A 15,874-nucleotide genomic window follows, 5' to 3' on the forward strand; every position below is an offset into this window, starting at 1 on the left:
GGGAAACATTATAAACTTGAAACAAAGTTACTAATCATAAGTGAGGCTTCATCTTCAACTTTAGTTGAAGGTTTAGTCTCTCATGTTATTGAAAGACAAAACTAGATTGATTGAATTCATAATGTAAAATTGAGTACTTACAAATAGGAATCACAAAGTTGAGATCCAAAAGCAAGGAAACCCTTAAACTCTCTTCTTTCTCCTCTGAAATCTTGAAATTCGCAGCCTCTCTAAACTAATATGATAATTCTCTATTTATAGGCCAAAAAATAGGGTTTACAATTTGAAATAGACTTAAATTCGCTGCCAGATCAGACAGTGAGCTCGATCGCACACCTTCTGCCCTCGAGCGTACTCGAGCTTGTAGGTTTCCCTTGCCACACATGTGTATGCGCGTGATTAGCTTTCAAGAGGGCGCGTCTGCACTCGATCTTGGGGTGCTGGCTCGAGCGTAGTGATCTGCGCTCGATCACGCTGACATATTTGCAAATTCCTTCCAAATGCAACTTTCACATAAAAATCCCAGCTTTCCTTCAGCAACCTATAAAATACTAAAAACACAAAACTAACCGAGAATATCAGATAATAACACAAGTAAATTAAGGGGTCCAAATATGCAATATTTGGCACACATCAGGCTTGTCGCGGCATCTCCGTCTCAATTCGTGCTCTCTGTTTTTCAGATTGTGCCCTACGAACGACAATCACATTATCCACATCCACAAAGCGTGGATTCATTTGATGGTGACGAACTTTAGGGCTACCCCGGTTGTCAACTCGGGTCGTGAAGATCTCTATTTCATTCCGCAATATCTCCACCTCATACACCATTCATTGCCAATGAATTGCCGCTTGATTCACCTTTAATTTTTTCCACAACATCTCCACCTCATCCACCATGCGTTGCCAATGAGTCGCCGATTGATTTGTCACCTCCACTGCCTCGCTAGGAACCTTCTTTTTGCTAAAATTTTCTATTTTTTCTTTTTAGGTGTCAAGCTTGACGCCTGCGCCCCAGGATATAGCATGGGCTTGTCCAGTTGGAAATTCCTTCTGCACTCCGTGCCCCGCATAAGGATTGATAGGTTCACCCTCAATGATAAATTTGTCTCCCGCCCCCGCATATCGCGGTCTTGGTTGACGACGACAAACAATCGGACCATCCATGTCGGCCAAGTGATCGGTAAGGACGCACGCACGCCCCTTGTTCCTCATGGTTAGACCACCAAACCTCTCCTCCATGTGCCACAAACGAATCACCGGTTGCTCCTTACGTGCTGCCTCCGTGTGGACGTACACCTCGTTCATGTCTGCAAAGCGGTTGCTCCTCCCCATTCATGGAAAGTAATTGAGCTCTGATACTAATTGATGCAACGTGACTTAGTGGGCTGCAGCGAATAACAACATTAAGCAGGGGATAAATACTTCTAGATCTTGAGACTATCAAGGGATCTAAGAAATCTTCTTCATAAAATCTAGATGCTATCTTGGTTTTGAAGGAAAACAAAGAAAAAACTTAACTCTGAGTAATTCTTATTAAACAAACTTAATAATAATCCAAATCCGCATTCTCAAGGCTCTAAGCATCTATTAATAGCCCCAAGACTCCTAGTCCTAAGATAACAATGAAATAAAGTCAGTTTAGAAGTCTACGAAAGACAACTAAACCAGATAAAAGACTAACAAATAAACCTAATTAAAATAAAGACTGAAAGATAAGATAGAATAAAAGACTAATAAAGAAACTTAATAAAAGATTGGAAGATAAGATAAGCCTTGAATTCCAATCTACATCAGTAACTCTCCCTCATTTTCATGTTTCTCGCCACGATTTGGGAGCATTTTATGATATTTGACGGTCACATTTTGTGAAGTGACTGAGGAAAATGAAAATGAGAGAGGTTTATGCACGGGGTAGAATTTTGGGAAAATAAGAGATTAGGTTAATTTACTGTAACAATATGATGTATGTGGAGTGAGGGCTAATGTGTATTCTTAGTTGGCAAAGTGATTGATTTTGTTAAGTTTCTTAACAGAAATTGATTTCAAGAAGTAAATTATTATTTTCGCACACCTTGAGGACATATAAATCATTTTTTTATACCACATGGAGTGATTTGTAATTTATGCCAATTACATGGACAGATGGACTTATAAATTAGTTTTTTATACTACTTGGAGTGATATGTGATTTAAGCCAACCGCAAAGACCAATTTTACATTTATCCCTTTATAAAAGATAAATGTTATGGAATGGTCCCATTTGAGTTCTCCCCCAACTGTCCCCAATTTACGTATTGACTTATTTTAATAGCAAGTGTTGATGTATAGTTTTGGCATTTCTCTAATAACTTTCTATGTTTTTTTTTTTTAATAGCAAGTGTTACAAAATTTATTAGAGAAATGCCAAAACTATACTCCCATTCCATTCTCATGATTTTATATCCTTAAAATTAAAATGTTCACAGTCGGTAAGTGGAACTGGGCATTCCAATTTGAAAAAGAGTGTTACACATCGAATCGCAGTGATCTACCTTGATCAAGCAAAGCGAAGACTTCGGATTGATGTCATAATGGTGCAACCACACCAATTTCAGCACATGGGGTTGGCCAGACCACTCCCATGGGACACAAGGTTTGGAGGTAGCCAAGCTACTCTCATTTGGCCAAGGGGTGGCCAAGCCACCCCCAGTCAGCCGGTATAGAGGTGGCTAAACCACCGTTATTGATTGGAGGGTTATATTGTCAAATTGACGTAGATCGGAGTGTTTGGGATTACATGAGGAAGACTGGGGCAGATGTGAGTGTGAAGAGACCCCACAGAGTCAAAACACGATCGCAAGGTCCGAACACAACATCCGTGTCCGAACACGGAGATAATATTATTTTAGATAACTCCTAATTACTCTCCTGATATTATCTAAACTAATATATTAATATAAAATTAACTAAAATTAATGTGCTTTTGTGTGGATGGTATCTAATATAATATATAATATGGTACCAATCACAAACTCCCTATTAAATTGTCACTCATTTTTCTTAAATTGTACTAAGTACATATAACACAAGTCAATATTATAAGTATATATTGTCAATTGGATTGTAGTTAAGGGGGTATGTAGACTTTTTCCTACTTATAATTATGTATTTTAAAATTTTAGATCAATACCATTGATTAAATGGTTGAGTTTCAGCTTTCAAGGTAAAATTATATATAAGGAAGTAAAGACAATTCTTAGACTCCATTTGTTTCGGCGTAAAATATTTTTCGTCATAAAATATTTTCTAGGAAGTCATTTTACAGGAATATATTTTACGATAAAAACATTTTCTAGCGTTTGGTGTGTGCACAGAAAATCACAAATATTTTTTTATATTCACAACAAAAGAATACAAATATACAATAATTTAAAAAATAAAATATAAAAATACCCATTCGGAACTTGACCAGGACCCGCCAGGGACTTGACCGGGAGCTGCCCGGGGCTTGACAAAGACTTGTCACCGAACTTGCTTGGGACCCGCCCCGGACTTGATTAAGACTTGCTCGGTCCTGGTCAAGTCCCAGGCGAGTCCCGGGCGGGTCCTGAGCAAGTTCCGGCGGGGTCTCAGGCAAGTTTTGTTCAAGTTTGAGGCAGGTCCCGAGTAGGTCTTGGGCAGGTCTCGGCCGGGTCCCGGTTAGGTCTCAGTCAATTCCTGGTCAAGTATCGGGAAGCTCCCAATCAAGTCTCGGGCGGGTCTTGGTGAGGTCTTCGGCGGGTCCTGGTGAGGTCCCGGCAAGTCTTGGTCAAGTCCTGGAGAGGTCCTAGGCAAGTCCCGGTTAGGTCCTGGTCAGGTCCCGAGTAGGTGCTGGGCAGGTCCCTAGCGGGTCTTAGTCAAGTCCCGGTCAGGTCCCTGCGAGGTCCTGGGCGGGTCCCCAGTCAAGTTCCGGGCGAGTCCCGGTGAGGTCCAGGTTAGGTCCCAGTCAAGTCCCGGGTAGGTCCCGAGCGGGTCCTGGGTGGGTTTTGGCTTGGTCCACCAATTCTAGAATGAGATGTTCAAAGTCGACAAATGGTTTATTATTTTGAAAACCGTAAACCAATTTCTTAAAATTAAAGAAAAATTTTCGATCAAATGAAAAATATTTTCCGTTGATTATTATTTTATGTCGCGCCAAACACCCGTAAATACATAAAACATTTTACAGCAAAACAAGCGGAGCCTAAAATTCTTTCTATATATATATATATATATATATAGATATATATATATATATGAGGTTGTGATAATGAAAGCAGTGAGGAATTTTCATGCACATATATATCCACTTTCTAGCTAGACACACCAAGAATAAATCCAAGCAAGTTAGATATTGCAAAATAAAGGAGATGTAAACATTTCCTTTTAAATCCAAAAAAGGTTTGGAAGTTTATCTTAATGAATTCCACACGAACCTAATTATAAGCTATTTGAAAACAACCGGCGCATTATTAAAAATAGAAGAAAATTAAATTTCTATACCATGCTTTGATGGATGTCATTTTATTGCGTCATAAAAAGGTCAATCGATCTGACTGATTAACAAAATTCACAAAATACACAATTTAACAATTTTTTTCTTGAATATTAAATTTAACGGTAAAGTTCACAATACATACTCCTTTAAACTACCATTCAATTAAAAATATCCCTCAAACTTTCAATTATGACAATATTTTTTTCAAATGATCAAAACATTGTCAATATCCCCCTCTAATGCTAGCAAAAAGATAAAAATGCTCTTATGTATTTCTTAATAAGACAAAAATACTCTTATAAATTCAAAAAATAAAAAAATAATAATAATTTTTTTTTAAAACAATGTTTAAAAAAAAATTAAACAAAAATTTTTAATTTTTTTTAAACTTGATTTTTTTAAACATTTTTTTTTAAAAAAAAAAAAACGAAAATTTTTATTTAAAAGAAAAGATTTTTTTTTTTAAAAAAAAAATTGTTTTAGAAAACGAAAAATTTTTATTTTCTTAAACGAAATTTTTTAATTTTTTTAAACCAGAAATTTTTAATTTAAAAATATATTAATTCACTATAGCGTACTACACATCAATAAAATATTAATTCTTTCTTTTTCTCTCATTATTTTATTGGAGATGCTCGATCCAACACGGCTCTCTCTCTCTCTCTATTTATTAGAAAATAATACTTTAGAAATGGTAAAAAATGAATCAATATTTTAATGTAACCTAATGACTTTCTTGACATTTCAAATGAAATGGAGAAGATAATATTTCCTTAAATTGATGCTCCCCTAACCAGAAGTCCAGTTCATAACTCACCTTTGTCAACTCAAATAACGGGAGACTTTACTATTTCTAAAGGACGACGCACGTGCTAGGTGATCATAAGCCAATACCATACATTGTTGAGAATTTTCTCATCAAAATGTTTAATGGTTCAATTCTGGTAGCTAGTATGACATGTATGATACGTCACAACAGTTACATTCTCTGTACGTATTATTTGAATATGATGCATCTTTGAATATAGGATAAGAGACTTTATCATCCGCCTTAAGAATCTTCAAAGTAATTGGGCGTGTACTAGTTAGGATGAGATCAGTTTAATTCTTGAAATGAGAATCTTCAATTTTATTAGCATCAGTCACTTTGGATTCTACTATTATGTCAGATTATAGCTCAGTTGAATTTGAATGAACGCTTACAGTTTTCACCGTCTAAGTACTCAGCGTGTCAATACAACTATGGTCACACCTAAATAAAATAAATACGTGTACTCTCCCTTACTTGCTTTTTTAATTTAAAAAAACAAAAGCAGAAAGAAGAAAGAAAGAAAGAAGAAGAAGATGATGATGATAAGAGAGACTTTGTTTACGGTTGCTATGTCTCTTTACCAACATCTACCCAAAGTCATAGATAGCCAGTTTAATTAGTTATAAGTCAATATCAAAGTCCACTTGCATTATTCATCCTCAACTCCCAAAAGTCTCAAACCTTCACATTATGCTTCTGAAATATCCGCGCTTGCATCTTGGATAAGAAAGATTTAGGGGCAATAGCCCATATCTCCTTAAGGTCAATAACATTAATTAAACCAATATTAAATCACACCCAACCTGTGGAACTTTTCAACGCATGCACTCAATGAAAATTGTGCTCAAATCCACGACCAGGTCAACGCATTTCGTAGATTTGCTGTCGTGATTATTGGTTCAAGCTTTTGTTAAAATGGGAGACTTTAGAGATTTGCTGTAAATCCTTTATAAAATTGGATAATCAAGGGCATGTTGTAGATTTGGTGTTTCATGGTCAAGGCACATATCTCTTTCATTCCAGAATGGCAAAAAAACAAAAAGGGAATGCCGTATTGACACGGTAATGAAGGCATATAGAGTGGAAGATTTCTTATATTGATAATGGCCTAATTAGCTTGAGACAGGCCAAAAGGAACACGTTTTTGGACCACCTCTTGACTTGTCTCCTAGCCTCTTTCCAAGGGAGTGTGCTGAAGTGCCTTGGATGTTTGTTAATTTGTCAACACACGCAGTTACGTACACTAAAGAGAAAACTGAGACCGATCTTACCGATTGTAATAGGTTTGTTCTTCTTAAGATGCAAAACTTTCTACACTAATCACACCTTGAATCAAAGTTAAAGTTTCTATATAATTAAATTTATTCAATCAGTTCATTTTGATGCTCATTGACTTAATTTCTTCTACTTCTAGTATGTCTACTACTTTTAATAAAAGATAAATGTAGGGGAATGGTCCCCATTTGAGCTCTCCCCCACCTCTCCCCAATTTACGTATTGATTTATTTTAATAGCAAGTGTTGATGTTTTTTTTTTAGTAAGAATCAATGATTTTCATAAATTTATTTGTTAATAAATTTATTAGAGAAATGCCAAAACTATAAGTACTCCCATTCCATTCTCACAATTTTGTATCCTTTAAAATAGAAAGTTCGCAGTCGGTAATTAGAATTGAGCATTATATTTTGAAAAAGACTGTTACATATCAAATTGAAGTGATCTACCTTGATCAAGCGAAGTAAAGACTTCGAATTGATGTGATAATGGTGCAGCCGCCCCTATTTGGGCACATGGGCACTACAAAAAAATATATGTTTTTTGACGTGGAAAACAGTAACTTATGTTTGCCACGTCAAAAACTTTTGACGTGTCTAAGCAGACACGTCAAAAAAAAATATTGTTGACGTGTCTTATTTTAACACATCAAAAAGTTTTGACGTGTTAAACTAACACGTCAAAAACTTTTGACGTGTTAATTTGACACGTCAAAAGTTTTTGACGTGTCAATTTGACACGTCAAAAAGTTTTGACGTGTCAAATTAACACGTCAAAAGTTTTTGACGTGTCAAATTAACACGTCAAAAACTTTTGACGTGTCAATTCCACACGTCAAAAACTTTTTTTAATAAAAAAAAAATTTAACATTAATTTTGATATAAACAAATATGCATTAAAAAAAAATTAATGTTAATTGGCATAAAAAAATTACTTTTTATTGTCATTAGTATAAATTATAGTTTTTTATCATTAGTATAAATTATATATATATATATATATCACATGCATGCCAATTAATATATAAATATATGCATGCATAATCATTCTATATATATATTGTGTACCAATTAATATAATTATTACATGCAAGCATATAATTCAACCATTTCATTAATATTAATTTGAACATCATATATATATATATATATTATATATCATGCATGCATAAATTGATCAGTCTAGTAATATTAATATGATAGCTAGTCATATTAGTTTTGTAAAAATATATAAAACATACTTGATACATTTATTTTATAAGACCCGCAAACCTCATATGAACTCGACAAACACAACATATGTGGTCGGTTAGTTGATACATCTAATTATCTATACATCTAGAATATTAATTTATTTATTCTCTAATTAATTTTAATTGGATAGAGTAAATATATGATAGAGTAAATATAATTTTAATAAATAAAATTTATAATAATTTAAATAAGATAATATATATATATATATATATATATATATATATATTATAAGTTTTTGTGTGGCACGTCAAAATGTTTTGACGTGTCAAGCATGACACGTCAAAAAAATATTAATTTTAATTTTATATATATATATATATATATATATATGTATATATATATCAAAACTAATTGTAATTTTGATATAATAATGTATATAATAATAATTTTGATTAATTCTGATTTATTATATGTATATAATAATGCAAATTATATTTAATTTAATTTCATTATATTATATAATTAAAAATATAATAATTTATCATATTATTTTTGTTTTATTATAATTATATATGAAATTATATATATATATATATATTAAATCAGAAATATACATATATAAATAAAATATATTTTTTATTAGTCTTTTGCATGGCACGTCAAAAGGCTAATAAAAATTATTATTTTAAATTCTTTTAATTATATATATCACACATATAAACGATATTATATATATATATAGAGAGAGAGAGAGTTTTTGACGTGCTGGGTTAGCACGTCAAAAATTATTACTGTTTCAATTTTTTTTTTTTTTTTTTAAATCTGGTTTATTTTTGACGTGTAACTTTTAGCACGTCAAAAATTTTTGACGTGCTAAATGTTAGCACGTCACTAAAAGAAAAGCGGGATTTTTAACTTTTTTCCCTCTTTTTCCTATCTTCTTTTCCTTTTTTTTCCCCTTTATAATTCTTTTATATATTTGGTCATTTTTCTCTCATTTCCAGACTCAACTCTCTCTCTCTCTCTCTCTCTCTCTCCTCTCTCAATCTCCCTAGCTTCTCTCTGCAGCCGGCCAGCTCCCTCTAGAGGGAAGAAGAAAAAGAAGAAAAATAAAAGGAGAAGAGAAGTAGATCTGCAAAAAAAAAAAAAAAAAAAAAAAGGAAAAGAGAAGAAGAAGAATAGAAGATAAGAAGATTTTTTGGGTTTGGGTTTTTGATTTTTCAGGTTAATTTTTTGATTTGGTTTTTGATTTTTGAAGATTTTTTGGTTTTGAGTTTTTGAAAATGAAGGAAAGAAGAGAGAGTAAGAAAATGGAGAAAAGAAGAGAGGGAGAGAGCTGGGGGGGGGGGGGGGGGCAGTAACGAAAATGGAAAATGGAGAAAAGAAGAAAGAAGAGAGAGAGTAAGAAAATGGAGAAAAGAAGAGAGGGAGAGAGCTGAGGGGGGGGTAACGAAAATGGGTGGGGGGGGGAGTAACCAAAATGGAGAAAAGAGAAAAGAAGAGAGGAGAGAGCTGGGGGGGGGGGGGGAGAGAGCTGACCATATAATTTTAATTGAAAAATAATTTAAATTAATAAATTTTTTAATTAAAAAAATTTATTTAATTAAAAAAAATATTTTTGACGTGGCAAAACTGACACGTCAAAAAAATTTTGACGTGCTAAATTCAGCACGTCAAAAATATTTTTGACGTGGCAAAATTGACACGTCAAAAATGTTTTTGACGTAGCAACATTACCACGTCAAAAATATTTTTTTTGACGTATTACTCCCGACACGTCAAAAATTTTTGACGTGTCACTGTAGACACGTCAAAAATCTGGGATTTTTGACACCCACCCTTTTGACCGCTGATAAACGTCAAAAACTCTTGGTCAAAAATTATCACCATTTTTGTAGTGGGGGTTGCCCGGACCACTCCCATATGACACAAGGTTTGGGGGTGGCTTTCAATCGGCTAGTATAGGGGTGGCCGAACCACTCATATGCGTTGGGGGTGGCTGCAAGCCATCCCTTTTGGCCAAATAGGCTTAAGATCAAACCCAAAAGTCTAGAGCAGAAGCAAGCGCATAAGGCGAGGAAAAATTCCTTAACCCTACCCATTGAGCACTAAGAGAAGAGTATGTGGTAAAACCCAAGCCCAATTCCCTAGGCAAGGGAATGCATGGACTAGGGAGAAATTTCCTAGCCCTATGCATTGAGTACACAGAGAAGGTTATGGGGGTAAAACCCAAGCCCATTTCCCTGGGCAAGGGAATGTATGGATCAAGGAGAAATTCTCTTTGCCCATGCGATAATTACATGGAGTTGGCTAGGGTTTTTTGCCACAGCCGTCCATGCAGTCTCACGGTCCTTCTTGGACTGTGTTTTGCACTTAGGCTCCATTTACTTCGATGTAAAATGGTTTTCAGAAAAGGATTTCCGCATTTTACGGTGTTTACTTGGACGTAAAATAGTAGTCAGCGGAAAATATTTTCCTTTTGACCGAAAATTCTTCTTTAATTTTTAGAAAATTGTTTACGGTTTTGAAAACCGTAAACCATTTTCTAACTATGAGCGTCTCATTCTTAAATCGATGGACCTTGCCAAGACCCGCCCAGAACCTTGCCGAGACTTGACCGGGACTCACCTAGGACCACGCCAGGACCTGCTTGGGAACTGACTGGACTTGAACGGGACCCGCCCGGGACCCCGCTGGGACCTGCCTAGGACTCGCCCGGGACCCCGCACAGAACCTACCACGTACTTGGCCGGGACCTCACCGGGACTTGACCGGGACTTGCCCGGGACCCGCCCAGTACCTGACCGGGACTTGACCAGGACCCGTTTGGGACTTGCCCGGGACTAGTCTGGGACTTGACCGAGACTTGTCCAAGACCCACCCGGGTGCTGACTGGGACCCGCCCAGGACTTGATCGAGAATTAACCAGGGCTTGCTTGGGACCCACCCGGAACTTGCCCGGGACCCTCGCTAGGACCCACCCAGGACTTGACCAGACCTGTTCGGGACTTTCCCGGTCAGGTCCCGGTCAAGTCCCGTTGGGGTCTCAAGCGGGTCCCGGTCAAGTCCCGGTAGGGTCCCGGGCGAGTCCCAGTCATATTCCGGCGGGGTCCAGGGCGTGTCCCAGTCAAGTCTTGGCGAGGTCCCCGGCGGGTCTCGGTTAGGTCCCGATCAAGTCCCGGTCAAGTCCTGTACGGGTCCTGGCAGGGTCCCAGGCATGTCCTTACAGGTTCTCGAACAAGTCCCCTGCAGGTCCCTGCGGGAACTTTATTGGAAAAATATATATATAAAAAAAAAATTGAAGAAAAATATTTTCCATGTGCGCGGTAAACACCGTAAAATGTTTTCGACACAGATAAAATGGCTTTCATGAAAATATTTTCCGACGGATACCATTTTACGTCAAAGTAAACGAAGCCTTAGTTCCACATTACTCTTTTTTGTTGTTTTTATTTTTTTTTCTAAGCAAGTTCCACATTGCTTATTTCTCAATCTCTGTGCCTGCTAGATATTAAGCATAAATGGAGAAAAGCCTAAGCTCTCAAATCAATTCATCAAGTTCCCTTGATAATTAATTCTTCAGAAATTCTTTAAGAAAGATTTAAAGAGCCAAGTAAGTACCAGGACTTTTTTGGTTAGTGTAGTCATTGGTGAGACGATCTAGATGTCTCATATTATCCTTGAGATGAGCTGTGTTTTTGGAAGAAAAAAAATCAAAACATTTTTGCCCAAAGTTAGAAGTGGCCGTTGATTTCGAAGTAAGTGTTATTTATTTTAAAGTCAATCTTGTTTTAAAAATTTATTCCACTGTGCAAACTAGTTTTTGCAATCCTATAGCCAACAAGTTATGCCCGGCGTCAAAGTCTCTCTCTGTATCTCCTTCGAGAAACTGATGGTCTTCTCATCATTTTATGTCCGTACGGACGGGAAGGGGCGTATAAGCATGTTCCATCAATATATAATAAAACATACAAATCAAAACGCTCGAGAGATGTTATATACTCTGCCATTTTGGGAAACAAACCAGCTGTAGGAAATTATTTAAATATCAAAATCTAATGGTTTCATACTTGACTCGACATTATTACAGGGAAACATAAATATATATAATCTAAAAATCAAGATCAGAGCATGATTTTAACATACAACTATGAAAACAAATACATCGATCCTTGATAAAATGAGTTTAACGTCCCATGTTAATGGATGAGAAAGACATCGTGGGCGCCAAATCCGTGCTTACTCGAGGGGCCGCAGGTACATTATAGTTGGCAACAGGCATTTTCTTCGGAAGATTTGGCAATGGTGCATCAAAATTGAGAACCTGTATGGCTTGCCTTATGGATGGTCTCAGGCTCTGATCCGGGTGGGCGCACCAGAGTCCCACAATCAACAAACACTCCATCTCTTTCATGTCAAACTCCAACAATCTTTTGTCAACCACTTCATCAAGCCTTTCATTTACGTAAGAATCCCAAACCCATCCAGCAATTGGAACATGAGGACCCTCATATTTGGCTTCTGTTGATCTTTTTCCGCATGCTATTTCCAGTGCCACTATGCCGAAGCTAAAGACATCTGATCCCTATTAGAATATTAATTAAATGATTAAATTTTTTTTTTATAAGCTTAGATTTTTAAAATAAGTGGTGATGTAACACAATATCAGAGTTGTGGTCCTGAGGTAAAACCTTGTCTTCGTCACATCTCACATTTCAGTTAAATATTATATGTATTTGGCATTAGAATATAAATTAAGGGTGCACATAAAATATTTTCAATCGAAAAGTATTTCAACGTATCAATTTTTAAGAAAAAAACAAAAGATTTTCCTAAAAATACTTTTTGCCGTTTGGCTCGTACGAAAAATAAACGACAATAGAGAATAGCCGGCGACTTCCGGCGGAGGTTCGACAGCTTTCGGCAGTACAAACCGGTGGTGGTGCGAAAGCTTTCAGCGATGATCAAGTGAACTCTGGGGCAGTCTGACAAGTTCAAACAAATTTTGACGGTTGTCTGATGATTTGATTCGGAGAAGCTCATACTCAAAAAATAGTTTATGCTTTCATAAAAGGAAAACATTTTACGGAAATCAAAAGATGGTTTTTCTCGTCAACCGTAAATATTTTTGGTTTGACCAAAACTTTTGGTAGTATCAAATAAACACCGAAAAACAGAAAAAACCTTTTTCCATAAAACATTTTACATGGAAACAAACCGAACCTAATGATTAAATTCATCTATTCTTAAAATAAAATTTTGAAATAAGTAATGATTTAACAATACCTTTGTGGCCTTGCCTGTGCTTGCATATTCTGGTGCTATGTAACCCCAAGTTCCAGCTAGCCCTGTCGTCTTCACGCCTGCCTCTTCATCCATGAGCCTTGCTAGACCAAAGTCCCCAAGCTTCGCATTGAAATCTGAATCCAACATTATGTTGCTCGATTTGATATCCCTATGCACCACATATTGTCCTGATTCTTCGTGCAGATAAAGCAGAGCAGAGGCAAGACCAAGAGCTATCTTATACCTAACTTCCCATGTAACTCATAGACAAGAAGGTGAAAATCAAGGCTACCATTAGGCATGAACTCATAGACAAGAAGGAGGGCGCCATTTTCATGGCACCAACCAATGAGTTGTACGAGGTTTTTATGCCTCAATATGCTAATGATTTTCACCTCTGTTGTGTATGCCTTCTTTCCCTGATCGGACGGTCTAGAAACCTTCTTCACTGCAATAAACTGCTGCAACTCACTCAAGAAACCTTTGTAAACACCTCCAAAACCTCCTTCACCAAGTTTGCCTTGTTCTGCAAAGTTGTTTGTAGCACGAACAAGATCATTATAAGAGAACCTTTTAGGTCCTTTTCGCTGTTCAATCTCTCGTTCCACGGGATCAACATTCTTCACACCCTCTTTTCTATTTCCTCTACTCCTTTTTCTCCAAACGAACACCAACATTAAAACAATTCCACAAACTAAAAATAACCCACCAACTACACAACCAACAATTAATCCAGCACTAAAAGTACTGTCTGGAGCCGGTGATAATTCCGTTGTAAATTCCCATGAAAGGATTTCATGAGTCTCAAAGAAATAGGCTGATCCAGCCGCAAAGCCAATTGATACCCACTCAGGCAAAAGTGATGTCAGGTTAACTCGATGTGAAAGGCTAACAAAAGGGTCACCTGGGAAAGACCAGGATATGCTTAAATCATTGGCTTTTGAGTCGTAGCGGATTATTGCATTAACAATTACTCCATTTTTCATACTTCGGCTCAAATCCTGTTCCTTGTCGGATTTGATGGAGTTTATGTTGATGCCGACATGTTCCTTGTTGGTTTCATCCCATGTATTTCCATAGGTGTCAAACTCGACAGCTACCATATCTTTTCTTGGTATAGTGAAATTGTCACATTGGCTAAAGAGTGCAAGGCATCCTCCTGAAGCATATTCCGGGAGGAGAGAACCGTTGGGTGCAAGGAAGAAGGCGAGCCCATCTTGGCCTGGTGGATCAACGGTTGATATTTTGAATGAAAAATGAGTACTGAAGTCGGTGGAATTACCTGTAATGGGATCATAAAGATGCAGCTGTTGAGAATATACAGCTCGGCCGGCAGCGGTATTGTTATTGCGGTCACTGGTGAGGGATAGAATTCCATTTTGGATGGCAGCAGTGCCATTTAATATCAGCCTGCTATCGGTAAAATTAGAGAAATTGAATGATAGAGCATGATGCAAAGGAAGATGGAAATGTAAGCAGCAAAGAACTAGCTGGGAGAGAAACCAAATAGTTCTAAGGATGCTGAGATTCATATTGGGAAGGGAATGCATGCATGCAAATTGCAATGGCAATTTTGGAGGTTTAAAGGGACACTAAAAAGATTAAATATATCTAAAGTAATTGCTGCTTGCCAGGAAAGTTCGTGTAACTAATTACATCAACTTTTCAAAGCCCTGATAAATTTTTTCTAGTTGCGTTTTGGATACTATATTAATGATGGCCTTGAAAAAAGGAACACGTTTTTGGACCGACCACCGCTTGACTTGTTCCCTGTTTTTAAAAATTTGAAATCTTCAAAGGGAGTACCTTGGATGTCTGTTTATTAAATTACTAACTATTGACGAAAACTTGCTGAAGTGCCTCGGATGTCTATTTTGTGAACACGGTCACATGTTCTACGTATCTGCCCTCACATGTGCTTTGTACACTAATGACACCGGCCTTGAATCAAAGTTAAAAGTTCGTATAAATTCATTCAAGAAGTTCATTTCGCTGCTCAATTAGTTTCCTCTACTTCTAGTTTGTGATCCCCCACCTCACCCCCACTTCTCAATATCCAAGAAATGAGGTAGATACTGTAAAACGTATACATCTCCATGCTTTAATATATATATATAGAAAGAGAGAGAGAGAGAGAAAGAGAGAGAGACTAATGGAATTCGGTTGCAACCAAGTGTCATCATGGGAATAAGCATCTTATATTGACAAATCAATCTCCAAGAGTTGTGCATTTGATAATAGGATCACATGGATTTTAAAATTTTAGAGTTTTCTTCTTAACTGAATTAGAAGAATGAGTGGTATTTGGAATACTATAATAATTTTCTGAATTAGAAGAACGAGTGGTATTTGGAATACTATAATAATTTTTATCACAAAATTATTTACAAACTGATATGACACTTCATATATTACCAACAAAATGATGTGGAACATTTAGCATCTCAGCTTTTAATACAAGTCATAAGTGTAATTATCTGAATTTTTGATGTAGACTAGAATGCTAGGGATTTCATAAAGAGGAGCGAGGCAAATGCATGTGAGGGTAAAGGGTCTTCAAAAGACTGTACTAGCTAGGGGTGACAAGACAAGGCTGCAAGCTGGCGAAAGGGAATTGTTGAAGCAGTCATGAAAACCTCCGTTCGCTAGCCGTCCAAACGGTTTAGCTAATAGGACACTCCCGAAAGGCCACCATAGTAAATCTAGAGATGGCCATTCGAAATACGTTCGAAGCTAGTTTAAACGCCTATGTTATATTTCAGTTTTCATACTTAGATTTTAGTTTTATGTTGTGACCGTCTAAACAGT

At 36.6% G+C, this 15,874-nt stretch overlaps 1 pseudogene; it reads right to left on the bottom strand.

Moving 5' to 3' along the window:
* Positions 1-11,966: 11,966 nt before the first annotated feature.
* LOC132177944 (L-type lectin-domain containing receptor kinase IX.1-like) lies at positions 11,967-14,616 on the bottom strand (annotated as a pseudogene).
* Positions 14,617-15,874: the final 1,258 nt, after the last annotated feature.

Source organism: Corylus avellana, chromosome 4 (genome assembly GCF_965113065.1).
Source record: "Corylus avellana chromosome 4, dhCorAvel1.hap1.2, whole genome shotgun sequence".
Classification (NCBI taxonomy): domain Eukaryota; kingdom Viridiplantae; phylum Streptophyta; class Magnoliopsida; order Fagales; family Betulaceae; genus Corylus; species Corylus avellana.